Source organism: Triturus cristatus, chromosome 10 (assembly GCF_964204655.1).
Source record: "Triturus cristatus chromosome 10, aTriCri1.1, whole genome shotgun sequence".
In the NCBI taxonomy this organism is placed as follows: Eukaryota; Metazoa; Chordata; class Amphibia; order Caudata; family Salamandridae; genus Triturus; species Triturus cristatus.
Window position 1 is genome coordinate 978,220,221 of NC_140593.1, and position 20,424 is coordinate 978,240,644.

Sequence of the window (20,424 nt, forward strand, 5' to 3'; positions counted from 1 at the left end):
ATATGAGCTTCTTCATGGCAGTGGCTAATAGTATGGCAACAGGTGAGACTTGTTTTTTTTGGTTTGTAATTGTTTTTGAGCTCTCTCTGAGACTTTAATATCGCGGTGCCAGTTCAACCGCCGATGCCTTATTTCAAAATGTGTAGCGCGAGCCATGCTATGCGCGTGCCTACCTCAGAGTTTCAACGTCGTGTCCATCTTCGATTCTTGGTGCACGCTGGTGGAGGGAGCCACTCGACGCGGCGTGTAAAAACATGCCACCATTTTGTGTCATGAACATTTATAGTCTGCCAACCACGTAATTGCCATTTGAGACGCGAGCCATTTCGCCAACCACGTAATTGTGCCAACCAAGTTTTTTTTTTTGTTTCTCCACGAGCCCAGTTTCTTCAATAAAGTTTTATGTAGCAGGAAGATGATCGTGGTGGTCGTTTCAACTCTTGTGAGCGGGCTGTTTGGATCATCCATCAGAGGACAGATGGACCCGTTTGTTACACCGGCGGTGAGTGGAAGTTTTTGGTTCTTTCAGATCTATAAGTATACGGTGGCAGAATTTGTGTTCCCGCTTCACATGGACATTTAGAGAGTTATATTCAGAGACTGATCCTGCTTCAGAACATTCGGGCTGAATAGTATGGTATGACTATTTGGAGCACTGGTGATTTAACAACACTAACGGTGGAAATGTTTTCGGGTGAGAGATCGCTCACCGGTGTGGCATACAGTTTAAGATGTTTTGCATTTAAAATGTTTGCAAATTTTATGTAATGTTTTTTTGGAGTGTAATTTTCCACAGTATTTGTTTCCCTTCATATGGGTAGGACATGTAATGTCGGGGTGGTTATCACAGGTTTTTCCCTAGTTACAGGGATCGAGTTTGTTGTGTGCTCATCACACAGTATAGTGCCCTTAGGCAAGGGATGCCCTATTTGTGTTATTGGGCAGAGGTTACACGTATGCCTGATTTTGTTAGTGAGTGTAAAGTTGAGGTGTCTAGTCCTCAGTGGTTCAAATTCCACAGGTTGCCCTCTTAGTGTCTTTAATAGGCTGTGTTTACACGTTCCCTTATTTTAGGGATGGGTATGGGTTTGGTTCTAGTTCCTTCCCATTTAGAGTTATTGGAACCCCTGCTCTGGGGAGGGTATGTGGTCTTGTTACACTTTAAGCGGTACACGCGGCCTGTTTATTGAGGTGAGTTGGTGAGTGAGATTTTTACTCACAGTTCCCATATTATAGGGATGGTCATGGTCTGGGTACGAGTCCCTTTCCATAGTGCGTTACACGCAGCCTTTTCTAAGGTGAGTTTATGGGTATTGGTCCCATTCGAGGTTTATAGATTAATTTTTTTTGGTAACCCGGACGCAGGTCATGTTTTCATGGTTTCCACCAGTTAACATAACATTTTACCCTCTCTGGGTTGGTTTAGATGTATGGGTACGGTTCCCCTACACAGGGTGCATCTTTTAGTTATGTGGTCCCATATTCATTGTTATAGTCTTAGACCCTTTCATTAGGGTGGTTTTTAGGGTCATAATCCCGAGTTTTTGTACCTCACAAGAGGAGTGAAGGTTTGCTTTTAGTCATCTTCACAATGTAGGTGAGTTTCCTATGCTAGGAACTTTGCTTTTCATTTGTTCCCTTTCTTTAGGGATTGTACTATAGAGTTGGTATGTGTCGGATGGGTCCCATGCTTTTCAAGGTCATTCCTACTCAGGATGTGCATGCATGGGAGTTAGACTCAAATACAGTGGCAAGGTGGTTACCTTTTGTCTAACGCGATGACACTTTCTCATTTTTTGTTTTTGGGAGAGGATGGGTTGTTGTACTCAATTTTTACAATTGTTGTTTATTATCCGTTCTCTACTATGAATGGTTCATTATCTCTCGTGATGTTCTTATTTGCACATCCCTGGTTTTGATTCATTCTTTTCTTGGGTAATTTTGCTATGTTTGAGACTTGGCAATATGTGCTTTATGCGGGTTTGTTCCCCTTTTGCTATACGCTACTTATTGTCTCAATCTATTGTATTCATTTTATTACAGGTGTATTTTCTTTTGTGTATGGCTTGCTCATATTGCATTGTTGCATTTCCATAGTACAAATGTCACTTTTGTTTTTCATTTTAAAAGAAGGGGGATATGTTATGCCCTGCATAGTATTTTCATATCTTGCAGTTTCCCAGTTCTCCTGCTGTTCAGCCACAGCGTGTGTTTGGAGTAGAATGTTGAGAATGCTGTGATGCATAGAACGTTGGGAGTCTGACTGGGTGACAGATGACAGTTACAGATGGGCTGAGCAGCAGGCAGGCTGCTCCTGGTGGGGTTAGATACTACCAAGGGGGTTTGATACATCAAAGGGGGTTTGCTGTGACATAGTATCAAGGACTGACCACTGGGCTACCCTACTCACCTTATCTTGTTACCTGTTCTACCTGTTTGATGTACCTGTGAACCATCTTGCTGTACAACTGGATTAAAGGTACTAAAAGATCTTACATGGCTAACAGCGTCTACTTCATGTGAGAGTACAACACTATCGCTCTTTTTTCACGCCAGCCATCCCCTTTATCGCAGGTAGAGCCAAAGAATTTAGTGATCACTCCTTTCTGCATTTTACGTTTAGCTGGCATTCACTCAAAAGACTGGGCACCAATTGCTTACCCAAACCAAACTAGCCAGGAAAAATGGCTATACTTTAAAATGGGAGAACATTGACCCCACAAAATTGTAAACAAAAACAGTGTCCTCCTCCTATAAGGAGATCTGTCTATGCTTGAACTTACCACCCTAGGCTAACCAAACCATGGAAGCATTTAGCAGTAATGTAGCTTCCATAAAGGAGCACCTTATTTGTCAAATATCCCCAAAAACACCTTCACAACAAAAGTGGTTTGGGAAAAATTGGTCACGAGCATCAGCGGATCTTCATAAAGCACTCAAATCGCGACCTAGAGATCAAAATCTTATCAGAAGCCTTAGGTCTGCTTATAAATCCGCAAGGCAGGAAAGAAAAAGGATGATAGTCAACGAAGCCTGGGAAAACTTGAGATCAGCTTCCATTTCCAAATACAGCAAATCTTTCTGGAAAATAATTAATAGGCCTCTTTTCCAGGACGAGAGTGGGCCATCACTGGACCTTCACATAGATGAGGCCACGTGGATAAGCCATTTCCCAAAAATATTCCAGGAACAACCAGCCAAAACGTTAGAGCTATCTGAGCAATATTCGAGGACTCCACCAGTACTGGAGTTTTCCAGTGATAAAGTAGAACTTGTTTTAAATCAATCACCAGCACTGAAGGCACCGGGCCAGACGGGGTTCCACTGGATGTCTTTACAACTTGTAAACCTCTCTGGGTACCAGGACTCACAATAGCATTTAACGCCATAGCTAAAGCCGGCCCTCTTCCATCTTGGAGACAGTCCTTAATAGTCCCAATCCATAAAAAGGGGAGCAACGCAGATCAGGCTAACTACTGCCCGATCTCTCTATTGGACAGCACAGCAAAATTAATGGGCAGACTGCTGATAAATAGGCTGGAGGAGTGGGCAACTGAGAACAGATTCTCGCTGAAGTCCAATATGGCTTCAGGAAGGGGAGGGGCACTATAAATCAGTGCCTCAACCTTGCCCTAATCGCCACAAAATACTCCGTTGCTAAACAGGGGCAGCTATTTTTGGCATTTATGGATCTGCCAGCGGCCTTTGACTGCATGAGACACAATAAATTGTGGTTGATCATGGAGTCATTGGCCGTGGACCCATCCTTAATCTCATTTATCAGAGAACTATACGGAAATGCAGAGGCAGTAGTCCGATACAGAAAATAAGGGGCGTGCACAAAATCTTTCAGGATCGATAAAGGGGTAAGACAGGGTTGTGTACTTGCCCCCTTCCTTTTCTCCCTGTATACAAACAATCTTTCTGAAGTCATGACGAAAAATGCAAGGACGTTCCAATGGTAGGTACACACCCTTTACCTGTTATGCTCTATGCAGATGACGCCGTCCTTTTGGCCAGAACTCCAATGGCCTTACAGCTCTTGACTGAGACGTACTCTACCTACATGGCAGAGATAGGCCTCCATGTTAATAAAACAAAATCATATGTGATGGCCATAGGTAGGGACAAGAAGCAGAAACTAATGGGCTTCCATAAAAACAGCAGAAGACTGGATAGAGTAGACAACTTCATTACCTGGGAATCTTCTTTGATGAAAGACTAAAATAGTATACCATGGTGAGGAACAGGGCCCTCTTGATGACTAAAAGTATAGCCGGTATCTGGAAATTTGCAGTAAAAATAGGGAACAAACCAATAAACGAAATGTTAGAAATCTATCACGCACAAACAAGATCCATAGTGTCATATGGTGCAACCGTTTGGGCAATAGAAAATACTGACTCTCTACAGGCAATAGAAGACAAATTCTTAAAGAGACTTTTAGCTATCCCAACCTCTTGTCCAAGCATTTTACTCCATAGGAACTAGATTTTCCGTTCCTATCTGATATATTAAAAATTGGCCTGCTTCTAGCCTGCCTCTCAGTCCTGAAAAGGGAATCGGTCCCCCTGAACCACTCAGTACTAAAGGGTATCTTAACCTTGGATCGTGCTTCCTCCATCAGCTGGCTAGCTGCTGTGAAACAGTCCCTCAGAGAAACGTCTGTTCTCTTCAGAGATGTGTTTCATTTAATGTACCTTGTATTTTATTTTTATAGATAATACTATAATGTGGTTTCCTGACGAAGGTGGCACGCTCGCCGAAACGTGCGTCGATACCTCCAAGAATCAGCTCCACATTTGTTATATCTGAATACATGTGCTCATACATAATCTTGTTTTTTCCGTGTGGCAAAGTATTTGTATGTTGGCATTGTGTCCATGTTCTGTGAAACCCATTAGATTGTAATGAATATTGTACTGTACTGTACAGCAACTGTTGTGTAGGCTCATCAGACCACCTTAAGAGCGCATTATGACCCTCAGGTCTTCAATCCACGGTAATAGTCAGCAACATATTCATTTGTTGTCATTAAATGTTTTAGAATGTTAGATGATACTTTGCCACATTTTAAAATATTTTGAATAAATAATAAAAGGCGATACATTTCTATTTTTGACTGGTACATTAAGTTCTTCTTGCATTATGTTTCTACTTTAGGTCTGATTATATCAGTATCTGACCAAGTTGTTGCCTAGTGAATTTGCATTGCCAATTGATCAGATGAACTATAACATCCAGGCTCTATCACTCCCTTTGTCATTGTATGTCCCAGGGGCTGATTTTGTTGCACACAATCCCTCACAAACCTAGAATATTACTTAGCAAAACCAAGGAATGAAAATCCTAATACCTTCTCCCCCCCATCTCCTACATGAGACCAACTCTACTGGGCCTCTAAGCCCTGTCCCGCTCTTTCACCTCACCTCACCCTCCTATATACCACTTTCTCTCTTCCTCTGAAATTATGTTTCTCAGTTTACCTTACTGGTCAACCATATACTTACCTGTTGTTTTCTAGTGAGTCGAGATTACTCTTGATGGTTTTGGTTCTGTGTAAAGCATGCTCCTTTTATCTATCTCCTCCCTCACCCTCGCTCCTGCTTTCTCTTCGGTGTTCTGTATGGTCTGGAGTTTATGGAACAGAGACTTGTTAATCCCAGCATAGAGGGCGCTTCCGTAGTCCAGTCTGCTGGTTATGAGTGCATAGGTGATGGTCCTCTTTGATTGCGGGGATCCATTTGAAGTTCTTTCGGAGGATGCGGAGGGTGTTGAAGCAGCTGGAGGCAACAGCGTTGACCAGTCAGGTTATGGAGAGGGAGGAGTCGAGTACGAGGTTTCGGGCATGCTCCATGGGGGTGGGAGGGCTACTGAGGAAGAGGACCTCTGTCTTCTCCGAGTTGAGCTTCAGGCAGCTGCTACTCATCCAGGATGCAACATCCTTCATACCTTCCTGGAAGTTTATTCTGGTGGTGATGGTTCCTTCGTGAGGGAGAGGATGAGCTGAGTGTCAGCGGCGTAGGATTCTATGCTGAGTACGTGCTGTCTGACAATGGCGGCGAAGGGGGCCATGTAGATGTTGACCAGCATAGGGCTGAGTGACGATCCTTGAGGTACTCTGCCACTGATTTCCTTGGGTTCGGAGAGGAAGGATGGCAGTCTGATTCTTTGGGTTCTGCCGGTGAGGAAGGAGTGGATCCAGTCGAGGGCGGTTCCCTGTATGCTGGTATCGTGGAGTCTGGTGATGAGTGTGCAGTGGGAGATGGCTACTCCGCCTGCTCCCCGAACAAGCAACACTTGTCCCGCTGCCCACGGGAGCCATCTACTCTTCTACCCTGCTAACTCCTGAGGGCAATGTGCTGGGTTTTATGGTGGCTGCGCAGAAGCAGAGCAGGTCTACCACGGTTGGGGAGAGTGCTAAGGAACTCCCCCTTCCTTCACTGCCTATCTTGGACTCGGAGTTGCGACCCAAGGCCCTACCTCCTTCTTTTTTCCTGCATGGGAGAAGGGTGCGGCACTCCCCCATCATTGTCCTCATAGCGGGCCCAGAGTTGGTGTCCTCGACCATAAACCGGCCTGGGGTTTGGGGACCCCAGGTCCTCTTGATGCAGTGGAGGGGGCCCACACACACCAGTCCCAGCAAGTAAACAAATGAAGGATTCTCTAGGCGGAGATTCCTGGGCCCTGGGCAACCTCGAGTGGGAAGGGGTTTAGGAACTGGGCGGCTGAGCTCCATGCACTCCATGATTGCTAGGGGTGAAAGGTCAAATCATTTTCTGGCTGATATCTCAGGCCTGTTGGGCTGTTTTGAATGTTCATGAACTCATTTTGCTCCTGGTGGCGAGCCCTAGACACCTGGAGCACCTTCCTTGGGCCTTCTGGTCTCTAAGGTGGCAAACTTTGCAAGGAGCTGGTCTCAATGACTCTCTGCACCAGTCTTTCTCCTGTTTCTCCTCTGTGGCTTCTCTTGGTGCAGAAGCCCAGTCTTTCCCCCAATTAGTCCTTAGGAGGTGTGTGGGGACCAGCTTCCCTGGTCCTGGGAAGAGCCGTTCTGGTCCTCGAGTCAACTGATGTTAGAGTCCTTAGTCCAGATGGGCATCAGAGTGTTCCTCCTTCCAATTTTCCATGGCTGCTGCCTCCAGTCCCAGTGTCCAGCAGAAAGTCACAGCCAAGAGACAGCTCCCCTCATTGCACAAGACTTTTTAAGTGGGGGCGGAAGGTTCCAGAAGTGTGGCACCTCTGGCCAGTCCTGGTGTGTCACATCACCTTTCTGCCCGTCCCAAAAGCTCCTGCAAAACCTGCTGGGAAAAGTCCAAAATGGCATCACCCAGGAGTCACTAGCCATACCTGCTCTGGGGGTCTCATGTCTGCCCTTCTCTGAAATCATTGCAAGGGCCTTTCCCACCAAATCTTCAAAGGGAGCCCACTTCTGTGTTGGCTCCATAGGACTGGGCTCCCTCCTTTGTTCCGGTGGCTTGGGCAGGCCCATCCTTGGTACAGTGTGACAGCTGATTGATCGATGCAGATCTTTCTGCCTCACCCCTTTCCTCCTCATGAGCTGAGTGAAGCACTGTTATTTGCTCCCTTTTTGTGGGGAGCCCTTTGTTCTTGCTGCTGGAGAGACATGTTATTAACTTTGCACAATTGGGTGACAGCTGATCCTGAACTGAGCCAGAGAGTTATGACAATCCTGGTTGACCCATAAGCTGATCAGATATCTGTTTTAAACTTGCAGATTTTACCCCACAGGTTACACCCCAATTTGATATGTCACTGGTCTCAGCATTAAGTATGGAGGATGTGACTTTGAATGAATTTAGAAAAGCTAAAAACTTCTCATTAAAATAAAAATATAAATATTTTAAATTTGTTCTGAAGTGAAAAAAATATTTTGTCAATTGTGTTTTGTTTGTTGTGTATTTTTTTGCAGTACAAATCATTGAAAATAATTTGGCTGGGGTCCCCGGCATCAAGTATTAACTCAGAAGGGGTCCCCTGATTCCAATAATGATTCAGTGGGGGTCCCTGGGTACTAGTAATGATTGGTGGGGGTCCACAGACGTTAAAAGGTTAAGAACAACTGTTTAAGCATGTTGATGATACTTAAAATAAACTGAAATAACATACCTTTCACAAGGAAAGACTGAAGAAATACTGTACATTGTAATTATTATGTCATAACAACCCCAGCTCTTGATATTTAAATACATATCTGAAGTACAGCCCCTAACTAAAACAGATTATGGATGTACAATTCAAAGAATATAACAAACATAGCATGTTGCACACCTCGATGTTGGAGTTCTGGGCACACAGTTATGTGCAGAGACTTGGAGATCCTGCACTGGAATGCAAGGTCAAGCAAAAGAATCATAACAGCTGTGATGTAGAATAAGGCAGGTGCATTATAGACCTTCCTGCCCCTTTAAGGTAAGAGTCTGATCCACAAAACGATTGCAAGTCTTTTACAATTTAAATGAGTATGGGCAACAGAGCATTGCTAAAGTTTGGAGTTGTGCAAAGCCACAGGGATCACAGGGCACATGAGCTAATGTTGAGGGTCATCTGTTAAGAAAAGTTGTTTGGCTTAGACCTTCAACAGGACAAAAGGCCTCCGACCCCACTACCTTGACAATAGCAATCACATTTCTACTGAGCTGGGCTTCTTGGCTGCTGGTCTCAGGAAATATTTCATTTTGTAGTTGTTTCCTGTTGATGACAATTTCCCGAAAGTCTGAAAACCAGCAAGGATTTACTCCTTTTTAATCTTTTTGCCAAGAAAAATGTTTAGGTAAAAAGAGTCAGGCAATCCTTAACTCTCTTCTTGAGAGACAGACTTGGAATTTAATTTGAGTAATCTAATCAGTACGCAATGTTTCTTTATTTTTTGTTTTGTCTCTACAATAGATCATCTGAAAAAGAAAATGAGAAAAAAAGGGGGCAGAGAAAGAATGAAAGAAAGAGAGAGAAAGAGTGAGAGAGTGAGAGAGAGTACTCTTAAATATAGAAATATATTGAAAAAAGATCATAACTAATACTTAATGAATTCATCAATATCCATATAATACTTTGTTAGGTCTAACATGCATGGCACATCACACGCACAAAAACAGTTCAAAACACAAATAGCATGCCCAATTTAACTACTAGTATCTCTAAAAAGTGGCATGTAATCCAGTGTAACAAAGGGAAGATAAATTATCTCCTACTGTAATACAGTTTTGGCATTGAATCAGAAGGAAATTCTTTACTAACACCAAGAGATGGGCACCATTTCATTTAAAACCACATAAGAGGCATTCTTTGGCAACTATACATTATTGTTATTTCTCATTTAAGGGCCGGATTCACAAAGTTAAACTTACACTTTTGCGTAAGTATAACCTTTTTCAGTGTTCACAAACTACAATCTAATATTCACTTTACAACTGCGGAGACTCCACCGTCGAGGCAGAGAACTTCACACATAAAAAGATAGGCTTATCCTGAATAATTCCCTTATTCTGTGTATTCTGGTGATCAGTGTAAATGAAAGGGTGCTTTGTGTCTAGAAAGGAAAAAGGTATAAGAAATAAAGTGTTCCTTGTACAAGAGTAGTGAATAAGAAAAATGTAAAAGAAAAAATGTACAGAAACCCATCTAAAAACATGTAGTGACTGACTAGAGTTATTCCGACATAAGGTTCTCAATTACACTATTTAATTCACTGTACAACATTCACCTTAGCTTCAGGTGGACCTAACAATATTCCTTATTTTTTCAGGAATCTACAGGACTATTAAAGAAAATCAGCAGCTAGAGCAGACCTCCATAAACTTGGAGCCCATGTCAGATAAGTAATGAAATGAATCAAAATATAAATAGTGAAGTAAGCGCTAAAGCGCTGTTACGGTATATGAAATCATGCAGCTTTTCTCTGTTTTGTCTTGTTGGATTCAGGTATAAACTCCCCAGGGGACTGGAGTCTACAGCTGATTGTAACTGGGACCCAGATTTGTCGTGAGAAGCCAGGCAAAGGTACGCCAGTCCAGGAGATGCTGACTCGACGAAAAGGACGCCGACAGACGACGACCCGTAAGTGCAGGTAAGTGACCCAGAAACGAAGCAGAAACGTCAATCGTCTCTGTTCGGGATAAAAGAGTATTTGAGCTCCTCGGCTGGTTCTCGCACCTGCGCACTAGCTAGAGCCAGCAATATTTGTAGTTCGCGACCGGCAAGCACTACACTCTAAAGAAGTATAATTTTCTTCTGCTAGGCTCTTTTCCTCATTTTTTTCAAAGACAACTTTTTGAAGGACAGTCACGCCAATAATTTCTTTTATCTCGAATTCATGTTTCAATCAATCAATAAATAGCTTTCGTCGGAAATATAATAACATGCATAAAAGCACTTACAATATTACATCAAGAATATAATTCATAAAATAAAGATCAAACAAGATTAAAAAAAATAAAACAACAATATATGTTACAATAATTTTAAGACAACATAGACCTACGAGCTCGCACTGCACATTTTAACAAAGCCCCAACATACAAAACTATTTCAGCATTAGGTAGGGTCACTAAAGGTCTGAGGGTGGGCCTACATTGACCAATATTTTAGGAATTCTTTTTTAAAACCGGAATTAAAAACAATCTCATATACCTTACATAGGATTTACAGAAAAAGGTCAAATGGAGCATCGATTGACATGAAGCATTATCGTAGGGACAGTGTACAGCCTCTAAATTATGAACAACACCCTAGAGGAAGCACAACAGGTATTTCAACGTATCTGATCTAAAGCAGAATAACAAAGTTCATTCCCATCTACTCCGAGAATACCAAATATAATCAGGAGGACAGTCAGGTTCACATAATCCTATATATGCAGACACATTTGGCTTTGCCACCATATCCCTTAAACGTAGTGCTTGTGCTACTATCTTTTTATTTTTGTCAATACAAGATGATGGCTTAGTGAAAACAGATTCCATTTTAATTTTACAATATTCAGCTTTCACATAGACCAGTCAGGGAATAAGTAAATCCTTATCCAAAGAGAGGCAGTTGAAAATAATGTCTTGTGTTAGACTGACCTCAACATTCCTCAATGACTTCATGTTTAACTGATGTGGTTTAATTCACATTTTAGCATCACATGTCACAGTGGATGCAAATGTATGATCACACAAAATATGTTTTTCTCTGTTGGTATTAGTTTCAGTTAGTACTAATATGATTGAATGCTTAATTTCAAATCTCGCTATCTCATAGCTTAGCAGGAAAGGACCTGAAAATCAAATTATGTTTACATTCTCTGTATTTCACCTGATTAACTAGACATTTTGTTAATTCTTTGAGTCATATAATAAATTAGAAGAACATATAAAATTGCTGTCTCTTACCTTAAAGCAAACGCAAGGAGATGATGGACGGAGCGCTGAAACTTTTCAAACACTCACCCCCAGTCACAGATCTGGCTTGAATCCATCATCGTTCTTTAGTTCACTTCGCCACCTCAGTTCAGACCCAGCTATATGTTAATCAGTTTTGACCCTGTGCCTCATGGGGAGAGTTCAGCATGAGCTGCCAAGCCAGGTCTTCCCTGAACCGGAAACAAGCATCATGGGACAGGTTTTGGGTAACGCCCCTCATCAGTCAGGCTAGCTTGAATCCAGTGGCAAAGTGAGCAGAGTACCCACGTCTGGGCATACCCTGCCAACATAAGGCGAACAAAGCAAACACAAGAAGATGATGGACGGAGTGCTGAAACTTTTCAGACACTCACCCCCAGTCACAGATCTGGGTTGAATCCATTATCGTTCTTTAGCTCACTTCGCCACCTCAGTTCAGACCCAGCTATAGGCAAATCAGTCTTGACCCTGTTCTTCATGGGAACAGTCCAGCCTGAACTGCCAAGCCAGGTCTTCTCTGGACCAGACACAAGCATCCTGGGACCAGTTTCTGGGTAACACCACTCATCAGCCAGGCTAGATTGACTCCAGTGGCAAAGTGAGCAAGGGACCCACGTCTGGACATACCCTACCCAACTTAGGGCAAACAAAGCAAAAACAAAGATGAGGAATGACGGAGCGCTGAAACTTTTCAGACGCTCACCCCAAGTCACAGATCTGGGTTGAATTCTTCATCGTTTTTTAGCCCCCTTCACCCCCGAGTTCAGACCCAGCCATATGCAAATCAGTCTAGACACTGTTCCTCATGGAAACAGTCCAACCCGAACTGCCAAGCCAAGTAGGTCCTCCCTGGATCGAAAACAAGCATTCTGGTACCAGTTTCAGGGGGAAACCTCTCATCAGCCAGGCTAGCTTGAATACAGTGGCAAAGTGAGCAAGGGACCCGTGTGTGGGCATACCCTGCCAACTAAGGGCGAACAAAGCAAACACAAGGAGACAATGAACAGAGCACTGTAACTTTCCAGACATTCACCCCCAGTCTCAGATCTTTCATTGAATCCATATGTTTTTTGACTGTAGTAAACTGAATAGTTTAAAGGCAGGCATTGAACGTTTTCTATGTCAAAACCTGGGGCAACCAATACCACTAACTCCAACTATGATGATACTGGGTTTTGACGAAAGCTTACAGTTAAACCACAGTTCAACTTACTTTTGCTTTATGGTCACTGCCATCTATCGGTTACTTATTTCTACCAGGTGGAAGGACATAGATCCCCCAAATTACCAGGCTTGGTATGCTAGACTCTATCACATTTATAACCTGGAGAGGGTATTATATGAATGCAAAGGCAGGAAAGGCATGGCTAAGGCACGAAAGATCTGGGGGCCACTGATGGAATAAATAATAGCTATTGGTGGAGAATCTTTGACATGTATGTGGGATTATGGCTGTCGTGACTCTACGCCCCTGCTATTACTATTATGGTTACGTGATGCCGCCTATGTCTTCTATCCCCTGTATTTTATGTATGTATTGCATTGTCCAATTTGATTTTGTTGACTTGGAACTTGATCTAGCTGCTGGCTGGTACCTCAGGAAACCTGTTATTGTAATACTGCTGTCTGGTTAAAAAATAAAATTAAAAAATAAAAAAATAAAAAAGAATCCATCATCGTTCTTTAGCTCACTTCGCCATCCTAGTACAGACCCAGCCATTTGCAAATCAGACTTGACCCTGCTCCTCATGGGAACAGTCCAGCCCGAACTGCCAAGCCAGGTGTTCCCTGGACCCGAAAGAAGCATCTTGGGACCTGTTTTGCGGTAACACTCCTCATCAGCCAGATTAGCTTGAATCCAGTAGCAAAAAAAGAACAAAACAGCTGACCAAGGTCAAGCACTTAAAGTTCCATTAAGTGACAATATATACATTCGAGTGCAACAACTCCCAGTATCTGCTGTTTACCGATACTTGTCTTACAAGGAGTCCATAAAGAAAAAAAGGAAGGTGCACTCCATCATAAGTCTTTATAAAAGCAACACCAATATTTGGAAATAATTTTCTTCCTTTATTCGTAGTCTTCAATAAGAAAATAGGCACACAGCCAACGCGTTTCGTTCCATCATGCCTTGGGAACTTCGTCAGGGCTGCAACAATTTATAAAAACAACCACATAAATATACATATAAAATACATATATAAGTGACAATATAAGACAATAAACCTAAATGACAATAATAAAGTATCTATAAAACATGACAATTCAAACAGTAAAAAGAACAGAAAACATCACAGACTCAGAATTAGCACATTACAAACAATGACAAAATACCAATCATGAACAAAGTATGATTTTGAAGTCAACCAACACGTACAATATGTGACATCCAGAGAATGGAGAAAATACGAAAAGGGTGAAAAGAACAACAAAAATTTAAATAAAATAAAATAAATTCAAGACCAAGAAAGAGAAAAAGATCAGCAGAGATTGCCAGGAGAAATAAGTCCAAACACACGTATCCTGTCTTGTCTATATTCAATGTCTTTAATAAGCCACACTAGAATGTGGAAGTTCAGCGTCAGAGCATCAAGATACCAAAATTAAAAACCGTCAAACAAAGAAAGAATATATAGGATCAAAATCAAAAATTAAAAAATACCAGAAAACACCTCAAAAAGTGGTGGGTGCAGAATAATAGAAACACCCCCATACTGAAAATAATAATAGCAAGTGAGCTCGTGAAATAGAAGCATCACCCAGGGCAACAAAGAGTATACAATAAAGGTCAATTATAAATCTTCCTTACCTTCCTATAGATGTCAGAAAAAGTCAATATAACCCAAATACGGATAGTATCATCAATGAGAGATCAAGAGTCTAAAATTGTTGCTCAAGAACACCAATGTATACGGGTTCTAAAGAGGAAGATTTAAGAAATAGAGGAAAAAGTAAACACCCAATTTCTAGGAAAGCACAAATGACTAGTGTAGTAACACAGGCATTGCAAACACAGGTAATTATTACCCCAAGGCGCCAGAAATTCATCATAAATCACAATAGTGCACCCAAATTACAAACATAATCAACAGTCAATAACTGTACAATATATTAAGCGCTGTCCAGAAATACGTTCGTACCAATAAGCAGATCGAAGGCAAAGGTTACAATATTTGAACAGTATCGTTATTTGGTAGATCGACATGGTGCAGCAATATTAAATAATACAAAGGTTTTACTTGTATATCAAGAAACCACGTAAGAGATGCTAAAATCTATTTGCATATTGAAATAGATGCGGATACAACAAATATACGGGCCCCTGCATTTGCGCTACGCAAAAATAAAAATGAAAATGAAATAACATCCTAAAAAGGTTTCTCACCTTAAATAATATATGAAGGTTATACCTCCAATAAGGCACTACTTCAAAGTTATAACCTTGAACACAATCGAAAAGTCTCCAAAGGTATCTGTTAACAGAAAATATAAAATCTAACCAAAAACAAAAAAGTGAATTAGATATAGACCACAACAACGATACACAGAGCCCTACAGTATGCCTGTATATATATAAGGATATTCACAGGGCAGCAAATACCTGAATAGTTTTCTCTAACAAAGGCGCAGTATGATAGCTGTTAACCTCAAAATCGGCAAAAGAGGCCATAGGTCTTACTTCCGCGTTTAAAAGACCCATTGACAAGTCACGTGACCGCATTCGTCATCGTGAACGTTTAAGCAAACACAAAGAAAGGTAAATTCCAGACATACAACAATAAAAAGACCCCAAAGGTGTATGAAACCACCATATATTAAAGTTCAAATTAATACGCAAGAAAGAATGAAAGAACAATAGTATGTATAATGATAATGACTTGCCCAAAAAGAAAACAGACGGTTAACATAGCCGAAAGTGACCAGCCAGATCCGACTATCCTATGAAAAGAGAAGAGAATAATTTATATGTATAAACATAAACATATATAATAATGAACTCATAAATAGTGACAAAACCATAAATTAAGTAGCCACTATCACCACAAAACATTAGGGTGACGATTCCGATCCTGTAAAACCCGGGTACGAATGGTCGTACGGAGCGTTTTCTCCGTACGACTCGTACCCGCGAATTCCACCTTACAAACCAGCAAGTACGATTCGTACAGAAATACCATTTCCATACGAATCGTAAAAAACACTGTACGACTAAAAAATACATACAATTCTGATCCTGGACAGCGTGTCCCAGCAACCCCGTCCATCTTGACCGGTAATATCACTCTATAATTACACATCCGGCATTATGGCATGCTCTTCAGCGCACCTCGGGCTGATTTCAGCTTATTAAGCACATATTGTTCCTTACCAACAGCTTAAAGTTACACTGCTTAGAAATTCATGACGTGTTTTACAGTTTACTTTGATTCTCTCCTATACGCCTTACCTTGCACATAATTCATAGTCCAATTGCCTTAACGTCTTGTATATGTCCCAGGTTGCCAGCCTTTACCTCTCCTCCGTGAATTTTTATTGCCATTTTGTATATGAAATACAGGTTTTCAGTTGTTGCCCCTCTGAAATCTTTCTTTTTTATGTCCTAACCTTATTATCTTCTCCCTCTCTCTTCCCCTTCTTCCCTAAGGTCATTCAGGTTATACCTTACAGGCATTATTGTCCTTGTCCTGATGATGATCCTTGCAATTTCTTTATAGGATCGAAACGCCGTCGACACCTACAAATATCCTATATGTTGTAAATATCAATTGTGAGACATAAGGGTATTGGTTGAATTGTTTGTTTCTCCAATTTTCAGTTACTTATAACAAACCTTGCTTCGTGCCTGAACCTTTTGTTGTTTGTTTTGTGTGCTTTGATGTATGTATTGTATGAAAGAAGTGGTCCCAGCATACAAATCATTCAAAACAAAACATTGAAAAACAGTTAACCAAAAAACTCAAAGAAGTTCAAATGCCATTTAATCACATTGAACAGTCATAAACGTTTTACTGAGGTCCATAATTAAGGCAACAATTTTGAAGTCATAAAAGTGCCCAGAAAAGGAGGAGTAGAGGGGTGAGTGATTGAGTGTGGGATTTGGAAGGAAGTGAACACAATGATAGATCCACTTAGAATACAATCAAATTGATCGACATAATTAAATCACTGCCGCGTATTACATACAGATCAAATCATGATTACAATATCAACAGTTCTGAGGAATGCCATATATGTAGAAGATCACAGTGTATCCTGTACTGGTGATAATATTGGCAATGGTGTTATGTCGACGTTTCGACCCCTTGTGTGTTGTAGGTACTCATTGCAACCTTACGAGATGGGGTCTTCATCAGGACTGGGGTACGTGTGGAAGGGGGGTGGGCACCTAAAAAAACAAAATTAAATGAGTGTAAGGCTAATCAGTCTCTATTCAGGGGGACGGAATAAATAAATTAAGAATATTAACGGAAGTTACCCTATCTGTCAAAGGACAGGCCTCTAAGACGTCGCAAAATCGTCAAAGAGAGAGGGGTTCAACCTCCTAGATGGTAACGGCAAGGGCGAAGAGAGTGGTAGCCACCTAAACTCAAATAAGGTAAATCAGTGGACAAAATAGAAATGTATTAACAAAAAAAGGGCGCTCCAAAAATAAGCGCGTGATTTACTCTACCGCAGAAAGACTTTTCTGTCGAGTTAGGTCCTGAAGCTCTTAACAATCAGCACTACCGGAGCCGTGTTCAAAATATTTATGACGGATTGACTGCTCGGGATTAGTCACCGCTAGTTCACCGTCGGGGAATCAATCTAAAAAAGGGGGAGAGAGGAGAATAGGTAATCGGAAGACAGGGGGGGAAACTGCAAATGTATTGTCAAAGAGCATGAATGAATTAAAAGGGATCACAGGTAATGCCCAAATGTGTTAAGCTAAGGGAAACTAAGTCTTAGAAGTATTCTGAGAAACATCTCTGTGCCTGTCACATGCGTGAGTCCAGTAGGATCACGATGGCATTAGACTGAGGGGCATTCAATCATAGATGCGTGTCCGAGGACACCGCGGCACTTAGGGGAAAAAACAGTCCAGGCGCATGAGGCACTTAATGAGAGACCACACGGAACAATGAAAGGATTCACGGACAATTGTCAAAAGTACATAGTTAGTAGGGAGCTACAAGGATATGCTTACCCTGGATCTCTACTCCCGCTTCACAAGTAAATAGAGAAACGCGCCGAATGCTCGTAGTTTAAGTCGGGAAACGCGAGGTCATCACGTGATCTCAGTTACCGTGCTGGCGCTAGATACCGGTTGTTTAACGTAATGGAGAAAAGACTATGGTTGTGTAGTTAACGGAAAATGTGGGGTGCGGGGTAAACAATGTCTCGTGGTTTTGCAGTTCCTCTGTATGATAAATACTAAATTATTAAATTGAAGCAAGCATTGGCCGAGTACAACTGGAGTGTTCCCACTCTGGCGCTTGCTGATGTTAATTTATATGTAAATTTGACTGTCAGAGCCCAGCACACGGCATAGATAACATTCATGTCAGAAAAATCAAACGGTATAAGTTGTCATTAAGCAGCGTATACATATCTATGACACTAGTCAAATGTTAACAAATGTCGGTTTAAGGTTACAATTAGTCATACCACATTTCAAAATAGTTTAGTGCGAGAAATTATGAAATTACATGAATAGAAATCCGCAGGTTGCTATTGTTGAAACTTGTCAATTTAAATGGGTTCACACAGGAAGCAAAATTCTACAATTGTATGCACATACACCACATTTATGTTAGAGGAAGGGATAAGTGCACGTCCTAGCATGAGAACTATTAAAATGAGGCACAGCTTGACACTAGAAATCAGTGCACATTAGTGTATATTGGCAAACAATGAATTTGCAAGAGATTAAATCCTGGAACTAGGGGGGGGGGGAAAAGTGTACCATATACGGAAGGAATACATAAAGGTTAAATTCGAAGGACCGCTAATTGGGCGTTGCTGCCATCGAGTTCATTCAGCCCATTAGCTACCGTGTCCATCCGTGTCATCCATTTAGATTCTCTCACATTAAGAATAGCTGACAAATTACCACCTCTGGGACCCACTTTCACCTTTTCCAGTACCAGCCATTTGAGATCATCCGGCTTGTGATTTTTTGAAACACAATGTTCAACGAGGGGGGCACCAACAACATTACACCGGATTCGGCTGTGGTGTTGCAGAATTCTGGACTTGACCTTCTGTTGTGTCTGTCCAATGTAGAGTAACCCACAGGGGCAACTAATACCATAGATTACATTCACAGAGTTACAATTAGTGAATGAACTAAGAGTGATCGAATGTTCTCTATAGGAAAAAAAAATTGTCGTGTCAGTAGTTTCACAGGCCTTACAATGACCACACTTGAAATGTCCAATCACTGGTGGCAAATTCCAAAGTTCTTGGATGGTCGGTGTTGTTGCTGTTTCCAGGAAAGAGTGGACTACATAATCCTTCACGCTTCTGGCTTTCTTGAAGGAGTGCATCGGCGGGTTGGGTTGGTCGATGTCATCAGCCACCAGTTTCCAATGTTGATTAATCACTTTCTTAATTGCATTGCTTCGTGTAGAGAAGGTGGTGACACAAATCATTCTCTGCAATGCCACGTCTTGTTTGTTTTGCGTGTTAAAAGGGTTTCTCTGGGATTAAACCATGCCCTCTTTCGTGCTTTCTTGACCAATCTCCTCGGGTACCCCCTTATTAGTAGTCGGTTGCTGAGATCCTCAGATTCGACAAGGTAGTCATCTTTTTTAGTGCAGTTTCTGCGGATCCTCAAAAACTGGCCAAAAGGTAAGTTATCCCTTAGGCCACGTGGATGGTGGCTATTGTATCTGAGTAAAGAATTGCGTTCAGCAGGTTTCCGATACAGTGTTGTATGCAATTTGTTGTCCTCACTGTAGATCTTGATGTCCAGGAAAGCAAGTTCTTTGGCATCAGAGTGTATTGTGAACTGAATGTTGTCATTGCATTGATTAAGCCATTCATGGAAGACCGCCAATTCCGTGGCGTCGCCATTCCAAATCAAGAGTATATCGTCGATGTAGCGTCTCCATAAATTGATCTTGCCAGAAAATGGATTATTGTTAAATCAATCAATCAATCAATATGAACTTTATTCGGATAAAAACAACATTTCCATAAAAGTGCAGTTAAAAAACATTATTTACAATTGGACATAGAAGAAATTAGTCCGAAATCATAGAGTTACGAAAACGTACAGCCATTTTTAAAAAGGATCCAACTCGGAAACATAATTCATCATTATCAATTGCAAGCATCAACTCATAGGCTATTTTATAATCAGTTACGCATCGGGATTTTAAATACGGAATCAGAAATTTTTCCGTGAGCGGTAAATAAAAGGAACAAAAAAATGAGAAATGTAACATTGATTGTTTCAGATTGTGGGTACATGGACAGGGGGTGTGATCAAGGTTCAGAGAATAGCCAGTTGGAAAAGACAGTAAGTATTTCATGGTGTCGGTCCTTAGCCTGAAGAATAGACCCCGTTCCCAACAGCCAACCGGTTTTAAGAGATATGTAGGCATTACTGTGGATACATGCTCTATTCGCATATATCTAGCAACGGAGGTTTTATTGCCTTCAGCTGCTAGCCTAGTTTCTTTATACGATGCATAGAGTAGTTTTTCCACAGTTTTAATGCTTGGAGGGTTTTCGGCTAAAGGGTTTATAAAAAGGTGTTCCAAATTCAGGCTAATTAAGCTTTTGTGGACTCCGGCCAACCATGATATGACCATCCCTCTGTCACATTTTAAACAATCCAGGATAATTTCCCTAGTCAGTTGTGCAGCCGGGTTTTTCCAAATCCTAAGCCAGAATAATGTCGGGCGTGCCTTAATAAAATCCTCTATATAGGATAAATGAAGCTCGCCGTGGCAAGCATATGTAGATGAGGAAAATGGGGCACCCAATATTTTGCGACAAAACCTGTTCTCTTCTCGTTGGATAGGTGAGCTGGCAG